Source organism: Mixophyes fleayi, chromosome 1, assembly GCF_038048845.1.
Source record: "Mixophyes fleayi isolate aMixFle1 chromosome 1, aMixFle1.hap1, whole genome shotgun sequence".
Classification (NCBI taxonomy): domain Eukaryota; kingdom Metazoa; phylum Chordata; class Amphibia; order Anura; family Limnodynastidae; genus Mixophyes; species Mixophyes fleayi.
Window position 1 is genome coordinate 409,185,895 of NC_134402.1, and position 20,159 is coordinate 409,206,053.

A 20,159-nucleotide genomic window follows, 5' to 3' on the forward strand; every position below is an offset into this window, starting at 1 on the left:
CAAACAGCTGTAATTGTTTGCAACGTTCAGCAACATTGTTTCACCATAGTAAAAACTGGCTATAGTCATTGGCTGCCTACAATGTTCTATTGAGGTGACTGCAAGGGAGAGCCAGTCTCAGCTCAGCTGAAATAACAAGCACATAAGTAAGCTCATATATTTAATATATGTCTATTTTTCACCAGGCAGCAGGAAAGTTGAAAAAAGGTAATTATATTTATTAGGAAATGATCCTATTATCAATCAGTGGGTTTAATTTAAAAAAAATGCTAATTAACCTGTTGATAGAGTTGCTGGCTAAAATCAACATCAGTTTGATTTCTGTATGGCATGTATTAGTCAATAAAATAACAATAGTAATGATAATAGGTGAATAATACATGAGAATGCTACCTACCAATTTTCTAAGTACCTGTGATCCACTAAGATGTGCATGAATTAGCTGAAACCGAGAGGATCAAGGCGTGCCTTGCTGAATGCGGGCTATGCACACTTATGTGACTGGTGTTGCGCCTATGTGCAAAAACAAACTGTAATTTTGTAGGACAATAGATATGAGCATGAGAGCGCGGTCAGAGCACATGGACAGGGTTACTGGGTTACTGTGCAAAACTTTTCCCTCCCAGCCGAAGAACTTTTTATATGTATTTGTCAGTGGCGAAGACCAGGGGGTAAATTTATCAAGCTGTGGGTTTGATAAAGTGGAGCTGTTGCCTATAACAACCAATCAGATTCTAGCTGTCATTTTGTAGAATGTACTAAATAAATGATAGCTAAACTGATTGGTTGCTATAGGCAACATCTCCACTTTTCCAAACCCGCAGCTTGATAAATTGCCCCCCAGGTCTTGGCTTATACTTTCAGGTATGCTTTATCCAGGAAATCTCATTGATAGGCACAATTCTACCAATACATTAAAAATATTCAGTGACACATGTAATAGACACAGTTCCCATGTCTCCTCAACCTCATGATTTGTATTTAGGACATAAGTGAGGTTTGACCCAGCAGTAATTTAGGAGTGGATAGTTGTAGTTGGTAAAGGGTGGTCCTACAGTGATAATAAGCAGGACTTTCCAATGGCAATTGTACTGCTGGAAATACACTCTTTTCCATCTGGACCCCAATCCCACAAAAGTCATGCAAAACATTTTTACAAGGGTAGATACCAAAAGCAGTATGTGTGTGCACCTATGCATGCACTAGGAAGGACAGATAGGTGTATTGTACACAATGCAATGTACTGTGAGCCACACGTATTCAGGATTGCAAATGACCCTTAGTATCTCCCCACAAGCAGTCATAAAGCCAGCCTGGGAATTGGCAGCACAGAGGTTTACACTTAGGACAGCAACAGAGCACATACAAGTTATAAGGTTAGTGGAATGAAGTAAAGAACATGGGATTTTTCACTCAAGCGGAAACAAGCCGAAATGAAATATTTGTTTTGTCCACAAAAATATGTATTGTGTCCGAGACTGTAGATCCTTTCAAGTATGAATTCAATATTTGATCAGAGCTTTTTGACGTCCAGACCTAGACTGCAATAAGTATTTGGGGGATCTAACATAATCTGCTCAGAAATGTAATCCTGTGATAGCTAAGGATCAAGCTGAAAATGGTTTAATTACTTTATACAAAACATTTTTCTTAAAAAGGGATAGAGGTGAGAAGTAGACCTAGTGCCAAATTGAATTTGAATCCTTGGTTCTCTTTTCAGACTGTGAACTGTATTCTAAAACAGTGAATAGAAACAGATCTTGGAATTTCAATCAGTGCCTGTTACTTAGACTCTTAGCGCAGTCTAAGTAACCTCTTAATTCTAGAAATGTTTAATAATAAGTTTACACACATATGTATTTCCTGTTTAAGTACATTCCCTTTGTTATGTTGAGTAGATATGTGGGTATCACGTACTTTTCATACTAATACTCATTTTCTGCCATTTGAAAGTTTTTTGATAGCAAACAGTCACATGAGGAATTCCATCAGTGTAAGTGATTGAGAGTAAAAAGGTAATTAGTCTATTTAAGGTCAGCTTAAGCTAGTTGGTTGATCAGTTAATTGGTCATGAAACCAGACTCAACCGATAGGGAAGATGGGCTAAGCAATTAAAAGCAAAGCCAATTGAACATATTGATTTGCTATGTTGGTCAGGCAATAAAAGAGGTGCTCGACTGAGCTTTATATTTCTTATGTTATATTGCTAGTGACTGTGGGTGTTGGGTTCTAGAATTCAGAATGATTCAGACCTGGATAATTTCATCTGGCTCAAAAAAGTAATTTTTTTAATACCTTTGAGCTTGCGATTCTCATTTTATGAATGAAATATCCAGCATAGTTAGCAGTTTTTTCAAGGCAGTACAAAGTTTATATTCAACACTAAAAAACATTTTAATAAATGCAAATATGACAATAAAAGCTGTGAATAAGTTATTATTTTCTAAATGAGAATATTTTAATGATAAAGGACAGATTAATAGTCTAGACTCCTCTCCAACGATCAGTGGCAGACTGTTAGTTTACATTTAAGAAAATACTGTATATGATTTAGAGAATTGCTACTGATTTATTTAAATCTATAACTTATGTAGCCTTGAAAAAGACTACAGATGCACACGTTGGCAGTGGCAATCTGTGGTCTGTTGGTTCCCTGCTGTAGAATTAGAGAAGTTCTACACAGGAACAAGATTCCTGGGAGCAACTTCATATTTGTTTATGGTTGGATTATCTCTGTTGTCCAGTGAGAGACTTTTTTATTATGAATGGTTATCATCGGTTAACATCGCGGCTAACTGAATTACCACCTTTGTGTTATTTAGGTTACTAAAGATAATGCGCTAGGGGATCTCTCTGTATTCCCTTTTCAATGTTCTTTTGAGTTTACAAACAGAAGAACAGTGTACACAGGGAGATTACCACGAGCAAGGAATGGTGTGTGGTCCATATATATGTGTTAGAAGCAATATTTATAACTGATATTGTTACATGTACAAGTGAGTGTAATTGTAAAGATACAACTTGTGTTTTATGGAACTTTACTATTGCTGTGCCATATTTGTCTTCCAGAGCTCAAGAAGATTCCAAACATAAAAGACCACTACAGATACCAGATTTCAGAAATTCTGTAAGTCAGGCTGGAAGTGAGTCAGTCTGGGAGTGAGTCAGGTTGGAAGTGAGTCAGTCTGCAAGTGAGTCAGGTTGGGAGTGAGTCAGTCTGGGAGTGAATCAGGCTAGAAGTGAGTCAGTCTGGACGTGAGTCAGGTTGGAAGTGAGTCAATCTGGGAGTGAATCAGGTTGGAAGTGAGGCAGTCTGGGAATGAGTCAGGTTGGAAGTGAGTCAGTCTGGGAATGAGTCAGGTTGGAAGTGAGTCAGTCTGGACGTGAGTCAGGTTGGAAGTGAGTCAATCTGGGAGTGAATCAGGTTGGAAGTGAGGCAGTCTGGGAATGAGTCAGGTTGGAAGTGAGTCAGTCTGGACGTGAGTCGGGTTGGAAGTGAGTCAGTCTGGAAGTGAGTCAGGTTGAAAGTGAGTCAGTCTGAAAGTGAGTCAGTCTTGAAGCGAATTATGTTGAAAGTGAGTCAGGTTGAAAGTGAGTGAGTCTGGAAGTGAATCAAGTTGGAAGTGAGTCAGTCTTGAAGTGAGTCAGGTTGGAAGTGAGTCAATCTGGGAGTGAATCAGGTTGCAAGTGAGGCAGTCTGGAAGTGAGTCAGTCTTGAAGTGAATCAGGTTCAAAATGAGTCAGTCTAGGAGTGAGTCAGGTTGGGAGTGAGTCAGTCTGGAAGTGAGTCAGTCTGGGAGTGAGTCAGTCTGGAAGTGAATCGGGTTGGAAGTGAGTCAGATTGGAAGTGAGTCACTCTGGAAGTAAGCTCCAATGGGGCAGGGACTGATGTGAATGAGTTCTCTGTACAGCGCTGCGGAATTAGTGGCGCTATATAAATAAATGATGATGATGATTGCCAACTAGAGTGTGACTGTCCAAAATAGTTTCTAATTGTAAGTCTTGGAGGCCATAGAGTAACCAATAGTTCACTTGTGGTGAAAATGGACTGTAATTAGTAAACTCAACTTTAGTTAGATCTACTTGAAAGCAGATTAAATCGTTGTTTATATTAGTATAAAAATCTGTATGAAAGGAATTTGCTTTTCTGTCTGTGTACAATTCAACATGGTAAGATGGCCGCTTTCAGTCTACGTGGCTTTATGGTTCCATTACATGTATGGTTGCGCATGTTTGCTCATCGCTATGTGCCCACCCATGTCCAATGTTCATCTCATCAATACTGAAACCACAAAGGATATATATGAAAATGCTTTAGGCTTACTAAATCTAAGGGTATTGACTTGTTTGGTGTTCTCTTATCCCCTTAGGTCTCAGTGAGTTATCCTGGTTTGCTGATTTATCAAGTCAGGTTAAGCCTTCATTGTTGAAGAGTTGCTGCTAAAGTTGCATTCGTTGGAATTCCCAGATCACTGACCTTAGCTTTAACCTTGTGTGGGCACTTTTGCCTCTGACAACAGGCACTGGCTTTAGTCTATTGTTTTTAATTGAAAATGATGTCTTAACTTCTTGCTACACCTTCAGGACATGTCTCCTGTGGGTTACGGCTGTTCCTGTTTAAGGTTTCAGCTCGCCCAGTACAGTAAGACAAGACAAGCAGGATAGTTGTAGTAAAAATATAGGAAGTCAAGACATCCAAGTACACTCAGCTGTCATGTGACTCAACTGATAACTTATTCTAATTCTTACATTCTATTAATTATAAATCAACTGGGGGGTTTGTTTCCCTTCTTCAAGATTGTCATATCCGTTCTAGATCATTTTGTACGGTTCCATTGCATATCAACACAATGATTATTTATGAAATATCGAACTTGATGGACCCGTGTTTTACCATACTATTATTATTAGCATCAGCTTTTATTTATAAGGCGCTACAAAAGGTCCGCAGTGCCATTCATGAACATTACTTTAAAGAACAATGAGCATTAGATGCATCTATTATTGATAACATATTTCATAAATTATTATTATTATTGTCGTTTATTTGTAAGGCGCCACAAGGTTTCCGCAGCGCCGTACACGGTACGAACAGTAGACTCTACAGGGTAAAACAGTACAGAACAATAAACACAAAGTACCAGTACTCCAGTAACTCCGGGCAGGCAGATACAGTAGAGAAGGAGCGGAAGAACAGGTATGGAAACAGGAGGGAAGAGGGGCCCTGCTCATACGATCTTACATCCTAAGGGAGGATAAACAAATCAGGAAATTATCTATGCTTTTTAACAGATAAACGCAATATATTATAGCAACACCCTGCTGAAATATCTGTACTGGTTGTACAAAGTACAGAATATAAAATCACTAGCCTTGGTATAATTTAACTGATTCAGCAAGTTTTTGTATATTATTAAAGTTTCACAGCTATTAACCCTATTAAAGAAAACATATGGAAACATCTAAAAATTAGAAATGTGTTGAGCTATAAACTAACAAAATGAAAATTATTATAGAGCCGTAACTGATGTTACACCATTGGTTCGGTCATTCAGGAGCTTATTAACCCACTGCTGTATTTGCACAATGATAATATTGTTATTTAGACGGGAATGACACATTCTTAGAGACTCTAAGCAAATCTATCATCATCATCATCATCATCTATTTATTTATATAGCGATACTCATTCCGCAGCGCTGTACAAGTTGGTGGTGACTCTACCCTTAGGGAAACAAGAATGGTGTAGTTACCTAAAGTGTTTGACGGCATATCTCTTTGACTAATCTGATTCTATATAGGTTTTTCCGATTTTGCCCAGTGTAAATTTGCAGTTTTTAATATTAGTTGGTTGCCAAACTAATCTACAACACTTTACAGTGGGGCAGTTTCCTGTAGTTAGAGCACCTCTCTGCTACATTTACTGAGGGAGTCAGTTCAGGGTCCTAAAGGTACCCCTGTTAGATGTGGGGCACACTTAGTTATTTTTAAGACATTTCACATCGTCATAGGTAACATTAAAATATCTTATTGCAAATATAACTTATTTTACTTTAATAAACTATGATGCATTTTGCCATCTGGTAGGTTATCAAGATTAACAGAGTAATCAGTAGTAGTAATATTGTTTCATTGTTACCTATTTACATTTTGCAATTGTTGGAGATAAATAGAGCTTATCTAACTTGCCCAATGGGCTATATCTGCACTAACTGAAAAGTAATGTACAGTAACCATTAGAATTGTAACTTTCACATATTATAATGCAGGGGTGTAACTAGCAACCACGTGTAGCGATGCATATCTGCTTACCACACTGGAGGCCACAGCTCAGCTCTTTTGAGCATGGGCGGGTTGGGTGCATGAGCAGTGGAGCATTGACCCCGTTAGCCACATGGGCTGCTCTGGCAATAGTTATGCCCCCGCTCTAATATTTGTTCAAACACAGAGGTTTCCATTCAGGCAAGTTGATTGCAATTTATGCTATCCAGACACTTGGTGGTAGAATCAGTTCAATGTGTCTCCGGAACAGTCCACGGAGACGCATCAAACCAGTCTTGGAACTGAAATCCCCTCTTATTTATCCTCATACCCCATAGAGGTGAGAGGAGAGATGAGCCGAGATTTCTGAAAAATGGCCAGTAATGTGTGTTCCTCGCAGTCAATTGAATCTCCCCAAGGAAATCCAGAAAATTGCTAAACTAGTAATTACAAAGCTGTTTTCATAATTTTATCTGATTGTCATGTTTTTTGGTGCGCTGAATTCGAAAATGACCACTGTTTTTTCCTGGGACGTCAGGTTTTTTCACAATCGAAATGTGCCTTGGTTAAACATGTAGCTGGAAATCACTAAATTTCAAATTCATCATACTTGGGGGAAAAAAACTGAACATGGAAAAACAAATTTATTTTCACTGCCAGTGCTCCCAAAAACATGAAAATACATGTTTATTGGTCCTGATGGTGATCACTGCATTGTTGAGTGTGCTTGCTAGGGCCTGCCCGGACATGTTCTTTCATGCTTTAACTTGTTCTCTGATTCCTCCACAATCTTGTATTTCATTTCAGTCGTCATCCTGCTATTGTCTGTGTGGTTCAAAATTAGTGCAATGCCTCCAAGAAAGTGTGTAAATTCGCCTGACAGTTTCTGTTTCATATGTGGAGAGTTCATGGTGAAAAAGCAGCATTTGAATATTACGGATTTTGTTAAGAAAGTTTATTTTAAATTAAAACTTGGTGACCAAGATAAAGTTTGGGCTCCTCATAAAGTATGTAAGCGGTGCGTCAAAGATCTTCGTAATTGTTCAAAAGGCAAGATAAAAGCTTTTCAATTTGGAATTCCTATGATATGGCGCGAGCAAAAGAATCATAGTGATGATTGTTATTTCTGTTCCTGTGATGTGAAGGGGTACAATTTAAAGTGGAAGTATAAAATTAGAATTAATGAAGCAATTTGTTAAGGCACTTCCCAAAGATAGCGAATGCTTCAAGTACTTGGGATCCAAGTTTCCAGGTTTAACGGAGGCAATACTGAAAGAGGGGGTTTTTGTTGGCCCGGATATTAGAAAACTAATATCCGAAAAAGACTTCATCAGTTCAATGACTCCAACTCAAAAAGAAGCATGGGTTGCCTTTACTGTGGTCATAAAAAAACTTTTTGGGAAACCAAAAGGACCCAAATTACAAGGAAATGGTGGAAACAATATTGAAAGCGTTCCACAAGCTTGGTTGCTCCATGAGCTTAAAAGTCCATTTTCTCAACTCACACCTTAACTATTTTCCTGAAAATTTGGGAGCAGTGAGTGAAGAGCAGGGAGAATGTTTCCATCAAGATATAAAAGAAATGGAAAGAAGGTATCAAGGGAAATGGAGTGTTACGATGATGGCTGACTACTGCTGGATGTTGTACAGGGATCTTCCGGAAGCCACCTACAAGAGAAAAAACTCAAAAAGAAGTTTAGAGTTTAAAAAAAGACGATTTCACAAGCAATCTACTTGAGTGTGGTGTTAATTTTGTCATCACCTGTGCAAATGAGTTAATATTTTTCATGTAAATAAAATATTTGCGTTGAGATTTTTTTAAATGATGACCACCCGTTTGTTCGAAAACCTGACGTCCCATGACAAAACGGCTGTCATTTTTGGATTCAGCGCACCAAAAAAACGTAAGAATCAGTCAACGAAACCAATGCAGCTGTCCAAAAATTTTTTTTTGCAGACCTGTGTTATTTGTTAAGAAATGAAGTTCTCAGTTAAGAGTTCCACAATGTGGACGCCCAAACAGAGTTTTCGAGAATATTCCTTATGAGAGCACTGCGTCATTATATCCAAGCACTGATGCACTGGTTCTGGCAGTGTTGAGACTTTAAGCATATGGTCTCCTGCTGTATTCCATACAGGAACTCCACCAGACATACTCTTTTGCTTGCTCTGCAGACTATTGCTCTGCAGGCTATCGGTCTCTAGAAGAGGCACGCTTGGGACATTAGGCAAGGTAGAAATGAAGCCTCAGAGTGCAGACTGTGCAGCTGGTCCAGTGTAATGAAAGTCTGGATCTGGTAGCAGGCAACATATAAAATGGTGCGGAAGATTGTGCCAATCAGGACACAGGAAATGCAGAAACTCGGTTGACAGATATCTTGATACATTCTGCCAGGAGTAGGAGAATGTAGGGTCATGAGCAAAGGTTTATTGATAGTGTGTCTACTGGGCCTATACTAGAAAAAGTACTACATTGTCGAATGCTGCCCTGGCACGACACAGTGTTATAAAAGCAAGCACTCGACAGCTGAAAGTTACTGGTTAAATTTACTATATACTATGGCAAACGTTAAACAGCTGTGAGATTTTTTATTTCTTCAGCAGCTGAGTTAAAACAACACCATTGAAAGAGATAAAGTGAAATTGGCCACCTGTAATCAGCAAAACAAAACTACAGCATTTGGAACACAATCTCTCATTGCCCATTCCATTTTAGCATTCAGCCATGATTTCAGTTGCAAAGTATACAATTACCGCTAAAAACACCTAATCTCTCCTTTCTTTGTTTCAAGGATGAATGACACTCCAGAGGTTAGTTAGCAGCTTTCCTAGCAATGAAGCATTGCTCCAAAAACCAAGCATTTGTTACCTATTGTGAGAGGTAAAAAAATCCCCGTTATACAATGTGTTTTGTTTGGATTGAGATGGCATGCGGCTGATGGCTGTGACCTTCATGGTGGCTTAGATCCCCGGCTGGCGCTGATTTTTGATTTAGTGCCGATCTGCTGCGCTTGTCACAGGCTGCAAGGTGCTTTCCATGCACTAATGGAACAGCTCAAGGGCAGAGGGGACCTGCAAATGACTGTCACCAGCCATGAGCACCAGAAAAGAGTCCTTAGCAAGTTACATGCAAAATAAGCAGGACAAAAAAAAATATATGTATAAAAACTAGACATTAGTTTGCATTACATAGAATTTTACTTGCAGCCACTGTTGCATTACTATGGATGTTAATGTTGAATAAACATGTTTTGCTTTGTTTATAATTCATTAGTAATGTATATACCTATATATTATATTGTTGTTTTGCTATAATTGGAGAGTTGAAATGTCATCTTTTGCATTCAGGTGCAGTGATTTCATCACCAGAACTGCTGTATTGTAATGAACAATGTAACCACTTATTTATATCATTACAGAACCAGACAACACACAAGTGACATTAATATATGTGTAATTTGTAATACATGATATCCTTTAACAATGCTTCTTGGGATGTAAAGGCAGTTGGTGTGTGGCCTGTTTACTCCATATAATTATGAGCTTCCTCAGGAACCAGGGCCTGATTCAGGGTTCAGGTCGCCATAGGCTAATACGCTCGTGGTATCCCCTCACCCGCAGAGACTGTCACAATTTTTCACTGCCCCTCCCCCCCCAAAAAAAAGAAACAAAACCTTGCACCCTAGGCTGCAGCCTTGTCAGCCTATTGGATAATCAGACCCTGTCAGTAACTAATATTATTATTATTATTATTATTATTATTATTATTATTATTATTATTATGTTATTTGTTACCAATATTCATCAGCACTTGTATATTTGCTAAGATTAAGCATTAAGACCTATGGGATCTACAGTATGTCGTTAATTTACAAAGGTTAATTAGTACTCAGCTTTTAAGTGTACATTAGCGTGCATTGTATGGACATCTCTTTGTGTCTCCTTGTAGCACTATATAGCATATAACATCATGGATAAAGTCAGAGACATAATTAACAGTCAATTAGTAAATTTGGGGTCTATCTAATCCGGGATTCAGCTGAACCTTAGAGTTGAACTGGCTGCAGCTCTCATAGCCCTAATAACACTTAACACAAGTCAGACACATACCTATAAATCACAAACTTCACCTCTGTCTTTATCTTTAGTTGTTTCCCTCACATTGTCTCGTTATTTCCCCCAGGGGGGAAAAGATTTTGCCCCCTCTTTTGTCTTCTTCTTTTTTATAGCCCTTTTGCTCATATTTGCCCTCTTATTTGCCCCACTTGTCTCCTGCCTACCCCTCGCCTCTTGCCTGTCTATCCCAGGCTGCCAATTCTAATGGGAACTCTGGTCTTTGTGATGGAGATGGTGATGGCACTCGCTGAGGCCCTCAGCTAGTCTGGTTAGCTGGGAGCTAACAGGCTACTTTGCAATAACCACTGTAATATAAGCAGCACTTACTTGTGTTCTTCAAATCAGGTTTCAGTGGAAATTTTAGGTAAAAGACCCGGAATCCCAGCTTTAATCCAAGAATTTTCCTCACAGCCACTGCCTTTCTAGTCCTCCAGATACTACTACATTTTTCCAGGGATACTCAGGAGTCTAAAATTAGTTTGATTTCAAGCTGATCATTAAAGGTGCCAAGTTTAGATGGAGCCCTTTGCAAAGTATAGCGATAGATAAAGGCTTCAGCAAGGAAGTATTAAAGACATTAGGGGCCTGAGTCATTAAGGAAAGAATCGGTAAGGCAAAAAAAGGAGTAAATGTTCTCCGGGACAAACCATGTTACAATGCAAGGGGTGCAAATTAATTTATTATTTTGCACATAAGTTAAATACTGGCTGTTGATTCATCTAGGACACAAATAATTGATAGCTTTATTTTTACACTGAAATTTAAAGCTGATCTAGGACATGTCCTATTCCAACTATAAATCTGTCCCCACATTTTAAATTTACCTCCCCCTCCAATGCAACATGGTTTTGCCCAGGTGCATATGTTACTCCTTTTTTATGCTTTGCTCTCCTTAATGACTCAGGCCCTAGGTGTCTTGAATAGCCAGATAAGACGAAAAGCTACTGGAATCACTTTTCTGGCAATTTAAAAAACACCATTGAGTCTGGGAGCAAATGGGAAAGGAGGAACTTTTAGATTGCTATTTGTAGTAGAAAGCCACGCTTTGTCCACTGGTCTTAGTTTAGAGACAAGACTACTGACTTTTTTAGCTCTTTGCTTTTGATAGAAAGTCAGTTTGTTCATTGCCTTGTGGACTTTTGACCAGGTAATGAGAACACTGAAAGTGATGTTATTGGCTGTTAGCACTCGAGAGAAAATAGGGAATGGGTCCAGGAGTTTTGGTTGTATACAGTGAAAAAGGTGTTTTGCCAGATGACTCTTGAGTGGGATTATTGTAAGCGAATCAAACCAGTCATCCTAGTGCATGATTACATAGGGCCTCAACATGTTGTTCCCTCTTTCCTATATAGCTGTTCAATTGTAAATGATAGTCCAAATAAAACTTCTGTATTCCTCCTACTTTCTTACAGAAGTGTGTCCAGGGTTTGAGTCCAAGCTGTGGAAATCCCCATGTTATAAATATAAGTATTGCCATAAGACCTCATTTTGTGCCAGGAGCTCTTAGGAGCTAGTCTTGTGTTGTTTATTAGGGTTTGTGTTTTTATTTGTGTGATTGTGTTTTTATTTTGCCAAGGATCCTTGGATGTATTACAGTTGAAGACCCTGGATATAGGTGAGAAATAAAAATGGTGAATCAGGGTTGTGTAGGGGTGTTTTTATTTCAATTAATTTCAATTTTAATTTCAATTGCAATAGTTTTAACACTCGCGTATGTGTTTTATTTACATTTTTCCTTTGTGCATTACAGGTCCTACAGGGCTCTGGGTGCCAGGGCATGCTGGCACTTGTTATTCCCCAAGTGCCAACATGCCTTGGCAGCCATGAGTATGCTGGTGCCTGTAGTACTACAAATGTCAGCATGTCCAACAATTTTATGGCAGCCTAGGCATGCTGGGACCTGTAGTGCACCAGGGGTATGATGCTTTTATACATGATAAAATTATTATTACCACACACTCAGCACCCAGGGGTGCAGAAAGAGCCCTGGTACTATCATTACAGGGGTAGGTACACCTAGGGGACGGGGGGCACATTTTTTTGTGGACCCGATCTTCCAAGGGAATCCAGCCTAGGACATCATGCTGTGGGATTCCCTGCTATAGTGGTACCACTAAACTGCTGGTACTAGTAAAAGCCTAGTGCAGGTAATGTCAGCACCCCACGCTTTTTGTCCCCCTGATCAGGGCCGGATTAACCATAGGGCTAACTGGGCTACAACCCAGGGGCCTTGGGCATCCAGGGGGCCCTTTTAAGTGCTCAACAGCAGTATTGATCGGTCAGGGACGGGGGGTGCCCCCGGCGCGATCAATGCTGCTGAGCACTTTCACTGCAGTCCTTCCCCGGCGCGCTGTAGTCTCCTTACTGAGGAGATCTCGCGAGTCTCACTCTCACGAGACCTCCTCAGTAAAGAGCGTACAGCGAGCCAGGGAAGGACTGCAATGCCAGAAGAAGGAGGTAAGTGCCTTGGTGGGTGGGGCAGCTCGGCTCACCAGGGGGGGGGCTCGGCTCACTGGGGGGGCCCTCACGGGGAATGGAAGCCCCCTTAGCCCAGGGGCCTCCATTCCCTTAATCCGGCCCTGCCTCATATATAGCTAATACCAGCTAGGCTGGCAGCAATAGGGTTGGTTAAGATTGGGGGGGGGGCACCCTGTGAATGAAAATGTATTTTGCTTAGTTAATTCTGAGCACTAGGGGTACCTATTGAAAAACCTGGGCTAGAGGCTTGTTACTTTTGTAATGAAATCTTAAGCCCAAAAGTAATACATACTGGCTATTAACAATATAAATAAGTGTTTCTTTAATTTATTCAGCATGAAAAAAATATATGGTGTGGGTCACATGACTTCCATGCTGCCCAGGGTCTGTAGTAATTTTAATCCACCACTAATCCAGCCTCGGAAATTTGTTTTCAAGGTTGCATTAGGACCCCCGAAAGAGCCAAAATCTAACATTCTAAATAAATCTAGTATTTTGAATTATACCAATTTTAAAATTAATCTTCAGTTCATACTAAAGTATAGTAAGCATGTTCTTATCCAGGTTCTCTGTAAAATCCCCAAAAAGTATCAAGCGATAAGGGGTTAAAATGCTGTACCTATCAATCCTAACACTGATCCTGATGTATTTATATAGGGAAAAAACTATCTCTTAAGGATATATTTATTCTGACTTTATGTTACAATAGTGGTTTTAATGAAGGGGCACCACAAGTACTGAGGGCCCGCCTTTGTAGGAGAGGAATTAAGTAAACTCACATCTCAGTCCCTGATGATCCTAACAACAAAGAGAGCCCTTATTTTAAATAGAGACAACTCCTCTTTCAGTTGTCTAAAGGTGATCCTAAATTAAGCCTAAAAACTTAAAACAAAAACAAAAACAAAAAAAACTACTTCACCTTTAACCTATTCTGTGTCTTCCTCTCACAAAGATATGATACACTCTACTGTCAGGTTACAGTTACAGATTAACTCTCAAGGTATTTTTGTGTGTGTAGAAGTTTATGGGGGGGCCACTAATATAGTCTTTGGTCCAGGGCCGTCTTTCCCATAGGGCACAATGGGCAGGTGCCCGGGGGCCCTGCAGCCCAGGGGGGCCCGTCGGAGGAAGCCAAAAAAAAAAATCCTGGAAAAAGAAAAGAAGAAAATACTTACCGTGCTGTCAGCTGGCGATCCGGCTCCCTCCCTGGTCTCCTCCTCCGTCGTGCTCGCAGTGCATGTCAGGCGTGACGTCATCACGCCCGCCCGACATCCATTGCGGAGCGTGATGGAGGAGGAGACCAGGGAGGGAGCCGGATCGCCAGCTGACTGCAAGGTAAGTATTTTCTTCTTTTCTTTTTCCAGGATTTTTTTTTTTGGCTTCCTCCAACGGGCCCCTCTCGGCTGCAGTGCACATATATATATAATCATTTTTATTTTTTTTGTATATATAGGGGCCCCGGTGCACTGCTGTGCCCGGGGGCCCAAGATGTTCTTAAGAGGGCCCTGCTTAGGTCAGAACCCACTGATTCTTTAAGCAGATCTGCTTCCAGGACTACCAAGGGAATCCAAGTTTATACATTATTATTGAGAAGTGTGCATACATGTATTGTGTTACTTATTATAATGTAATATAATAACACAGGGCTTTGCAAATTGTTTAATCTAGTAAAGATTATTTCAGTCTGGATTTCAGAAGGGCATTTATTCGGTATTTTCACATTTTCCTGATGATATTTAATTACAGGCTTTATTTATAAGATGTGGTGGACAGTGGCTTAATTTCCTTTGTGTAAAATTAAAAATGATCATTTTCAAGAGTGTTTTTAACAAACACTTCTGGAGCAGTTCAAATACAAATGTGACAAAGTTGAATACACACTGGAATTGCTGATGTAAACCGTCCTATTATTAATAATTTAGCAGTATTATACTTTATTTTATTTGTGACGGGCTGGGGGGCAGGGGGCATCTGCCCCAGGCTGTTCCCATTGTGGGCTACCTTGGGCTGGGTTACTGGCTCATCTGCATTTTTTTCTTTAATATAGGCTGCTGAGTCGAGTTTGCACCCTGGGCTAAACTTTGCCAGCCCTCCCCTGCTATCATGTATGTTTTTATGGTATCACAGTTATTCTGTCTGGATCATTTACATTCATCATACTAAGGTTCTGATTCATGAAGGAAAGTGAAATAAAAGAAATCAAGTAAGGCAAAACCATTTTGCATTGGAGGGGGAGGTAGATTTAAAATGTGATGGCAGATTTATAGTTGGGGCAGGGCATGTCCTAGATCAACTTTAAATTTCATTGACAAATAAGCTATCAAGTATTTGTGTGATACATGAAAAAACAGCCAGTATTTTTATTTATGTGCAAAATAATAAACTTATTTGTACCCTTTCCATTGTAACATGGTTTTGTCCAGAACACTTAAGTAAGAAAACTTACTAGTTTTTTTTTTGCTTAACTGTCCTTAATGAATCAGGCCCTAAATTCTCATTTCCAGTGAACTTTCAAATGCATGTAAATGGGTATGACAATATAAACTATTGTTTCTAGTCTTACCATAACCATTGGCATCTTACCTGCGCTATGGAGCATTGTGTTCTTCAAATGCTAGTAAAAATGCATATCAAGCGCACGTAAGACACTGGTAGGTACAAAGTTTTATGGGTATTAGTGTGTGTTTTCATCCATAGGACAATGCAACAGTGGTCATTTACAACCCGGAAAAGTACATGCTCAAAGAGCAAATACCATTGTACTTCTTCTTTCTGTGACATTGGGTGCAATGTAGAGTAGGACGTATTTATACCATGAACATATGTAGAAAAAGCTTATTTGCTTCCATATGTTCAGGAGGTCGGTCATTGGTCAGAGGAGGAGCCCTCACAGTTTGAGCATATAGAGCCCAGTGCCAAGTCACCCTCCTGAAGAAGTCCTTAGTGACAAAACGTGTTTGGAAGTGACTTGGTGCCACCTCACTCATTCAAAGGCCAGCAGTGGAGCAGCACACAGGTCTCCTTCCCTGTGGCTACTTCTCGTAACCAGGATTGTCTGATCACTGTTTATGTCGATTTACAGTCTTTATGTTATACATTTAACATGCGGCACATGTATTGATTTTATGGTTGTATTATTATGAACTGGTGTATTCACTTTGGGTTGTCCCCTTTTTCTAATATTGTTTCACAGGTGGAGGTCTCTGTCCAGTCTCAGTAAGCCTTGCCATTCTCAGCATTGTGCCACCAACCATACTCTCCAGGCTCTGGTAGTCTCACTCAGGTGAACAAAGGCAGTTTGACTCCCAGGGTCTGACTCACTGAGGAGCGTAAAAGACTATACGTTATTTATTTTGAGCACAATTACTCTGCCCATGCCCAGAACTGGACCGTATCCCAGAGAACACAGCAGGTTCCAATTCATCTTCGAGTGCAAAATACCCTATGATACAGCCTATGAATTCATGGGCAAGACGGGAAGGGAACTGGGTGTATGCATTTAGTCCATGTATTTTAATTAATTGAATAGGGTTTTTTTCTGTAAGTTCTTTTGTGACTTTATATTCCACATATATTGGACATATCCTGCAGTGTTTTGTTTGTTAGAGAAGAGCGCACCCAGACCCGTATTCATCAACAGGCGTATTTTCATATCCGCTCCTTGTTGAATACTGACGTTCATATGCCCAATGTACTTGAATTTCTTTTGTTTTTGTTTTAATAACACACGTTACGTTAGTTTTGTGTTTGGTAATGAATCAGGTCCCCAATATCTTGCTAGTGTGACAGAGTAAATAATAGAAAAACATATATTTTTTAATAAGAATTCCAATTTCAGATGATAAGTTCTTGGTCAATCTCTCTGTGTAGTAAATAATAGGTAATCCTCTTTTACTATGAATAGATTTTATTATTATTATTATTATTATTATTATTATTGTTATCATCATAATTATTTGCAGTAGATTTAGTTATTATATTTAAAAGCTCCGGCTCCAATCACTGAACTTAATATCATTATTACTATAATTTTATTAGGTTTAATATCGTCTGGGTTATTTCTTGCAGATGCTTTGTATCAGGAAGCACAGCACAATATTTGTCATTCTATTATTTTAGCCATCAGTTAAATGTGATATTTGTGTGAAAAAAAAATGAATGCAATAGAGTTAAAAAGAAAAATGTTCTAACTCTCCCAACATTTTAATGCATCATTAAACCATTAGCAATGATAACATTTAAGGACTTCCTCCATCCTTCATCAGCCCTTAATATAAATCATAATGAAGATGTTATGTTAATGCTAAGTCCATATAATTATTTATATTTTGCAAGCCCTGTACCATCACGAGAGAGTTTCAGAAAATCATCATAACAAAACAGTTTTACTATAGGATGCACTAGTGTTGTTGACAACTGACATTAAAGAAAGATGCACAGTATTGTTTAATAACTAAATGTTTCCATTTATTTCACTAGGTTTGATTATACTTATTGTTTTGTTATTATCCTTTTTCAGTTTATTACGCCTGTGGAGAGTATTTAATTACCAGCAGTAATATTTAATAATTACAGAATGTAAAATACTGAAAAGGGAGGAGCATTGTGGCCAAATATTAAAATAATCACAAATATTCATTTCAGTTATGAATTAAATTGAAAAGTTTTGTTAAAATTAATTTTATTCTTTTTTAAATATCAGATTGATGTCATGTAACGCTCTGTTTTTGATAGGATTTATATAGCCCACCCAAGTAGACAAGCAAGCTATTTCTCTATCAGGAAAACTCCCTAAATTTCTCAAGACATCCACTGAACGAGCGATACTGGAGTAAAAGAATAATGCTTAATCAGCAAGTTAGACACACGTAATTAACAATTCCTAAGTAGTGATCGGCCCTACGAAATTGATTTATTGTTGATCAGTTTATTTGAATGAGATGGCATGCGATTAAAAAGTAAAGTTACGGACAACTTTTTATTGCATTTTTTTTTTATGATATTTTTTTATACATGTACTGAAAGCAAGCAATAACAGTGCTTTTCTAAAGCATGCTTGGTGTTATTGGTAATATATATTGTAGTGGACTGGTGCTAACTAGTTTTGGGAAGTTTGTTTACCACTGTAGTCCATAGCCGCCATCAGTAGCATGGATTTATAAATCCTACACTGCTAGAAGCACAAAACTTATAAATGTTAATTTGTACTAAGTAGTTATTCACAGAAATTCTCAATAACAATTTTCCTGCAAAATCGAGTTTACTATTTCATTTTTTTCCATCTTGGACACAATAAGACAAAGTGTCTTCTCCAAGGCCATAATGATTTGGACCAGCAAGGGAGTAACTGGAAGCTCTTGGGCCCAGGTGTAGAAATATAACTTTAACATTACTCTGATGTCATATTGGAAAATTGAGATTGTTCTTTACACTATTAAAATGGTGTTAGGAAAACATAAAACAAAAGAAAAACATACTACAAGCTAGTAGTATGAAGCCCTACAATTTATTTAAAATTCATAAATTACCAGAAAGTTGATTAAAATCTAAAGCGCCACTTTCAAGACCAGAGGCCACCAGACAGGGCAGGTCTCAGCGTCCTCATTCTACATACGGCTCTGTAACCTTGTCATAGAGCAGGACCCGGACTAGGAAAAGTACTTTTCACACTTTCAACAACAATAAGACTTGTTCACAGATGAAAATATGTATTCATAGCCGTAACCAAAGGGTAAAATAAAGGAGAGATGTTTCTTCCATTGCTGTATCGTCCATAAGATTTTGACAATCTCTCCACAAATGAATGCAAAAATGCTAATTAAAAAACAAGGAATTTTTAAGGCAATAGGTCATGTGTTTTCATGCGTCCACCTGAATCTAATTTGCCAAAATGAAGTATGCTACAGTTGTGTGCTAAGTTTGGGCACCCCTGGTCAAATTGCATGTTTCACTGAATCTCTAAGGGAAATAAGTTATCTTAACCACTGAAGGGTACAAACTTAAATATGACATAATCATGTGCATTTGAATGCACAACTACTACTTATTTCTGACATTTAGCATATTGGGGAAAAGATAAACCAGTGAATGTAGCATGTGCGAATGTTTGGCCACCGTTTCAGAGGATGCATTAATAGTTGACATCTTTCTTAAGGCCTTGAAACTTGATTGACTCGTTAGGCCTTACATTAAGGCAGGTGAAGATAATTCCAGTGTCAAATAGGTACTGTGACCCTTATAGGCTGTCGTGATGTTGTGCCTATATTCAACAACCATGGCCTCATCTAAGCAGCAGACTGAGCATTGGAAATAAGGATAATTTAATCGTAACAAAGCAGAAGGCTATAAAAAGATATTTAAATGCTCTCGGCTTGGAATTTCCACTGTCAGAAACATAATTAAGAAATGTAAGGTGAGTGGCAAAAAGAAGGCAAGGGGCCTGATGCATTAAGGTACTTAAATTAAGATGTTTCTTATTTAAGTCCCCTGGACAAAACCATGTTACAATGCAAGGGGTGCAAATTAGTATTTTGTTTTGCACATAAGTTAAATACTGACTGTTTTTTCATGTAGCACACAAATATCAACTTTAAATTTCAGTGTACAAATAAGCTATCAAGTATTTGTGTGCTACATGAAAAAACAGTCAGTATTTATCTAATGTGCAAAACAGAAAACTAATTTTCACCCCTTGCATTGTAACATGGTTTTGTCCAGGAGACTTAAATAAGAAACTTCTTAATTTAAGTACCTTAATGAAATAGGCCCAAGGTCTGGAAGACCAGGAAACTTTGATAGAACTTTGCATCAACTCAAATAACCAAAGTAGAATCAACATATCACTACAAATGACCTATAGACAGGTTTAGCTGACACCAGAGTAGTGGTCCACAGATCCACATTGCAGCACTATTTGTACAAAAATAATCTGCATGGCAAAGTTGTCAAAAGGAAACCTTTCCTATAACCTCATCACAAGTGTTCAAAACAGTACTTAGTTTAGCCAGAAATTTATTGCTGGCTGCTGATAAAAAAAAAACTTTTTGCCCACTACCAAAAACAGCCATGTTCTATGGAGAAAAACTGATGAAGCATTTGAAGAAAATAGCACCTTGCCAATTATTATGCTTTGGGGTTGTGAGGCAGAAAATGGCCCAGAGAGTATTGAAGAAGAGTGGATTTAACTAAATACCAACAAATTCTAGAAACTAATTGTGGCTGGATCTTATAAATAACTCATTGTATAAATATAGTTAAATTATTAGCACAGTGCAGTAATTTATATAATTGCAAATGTACTGATT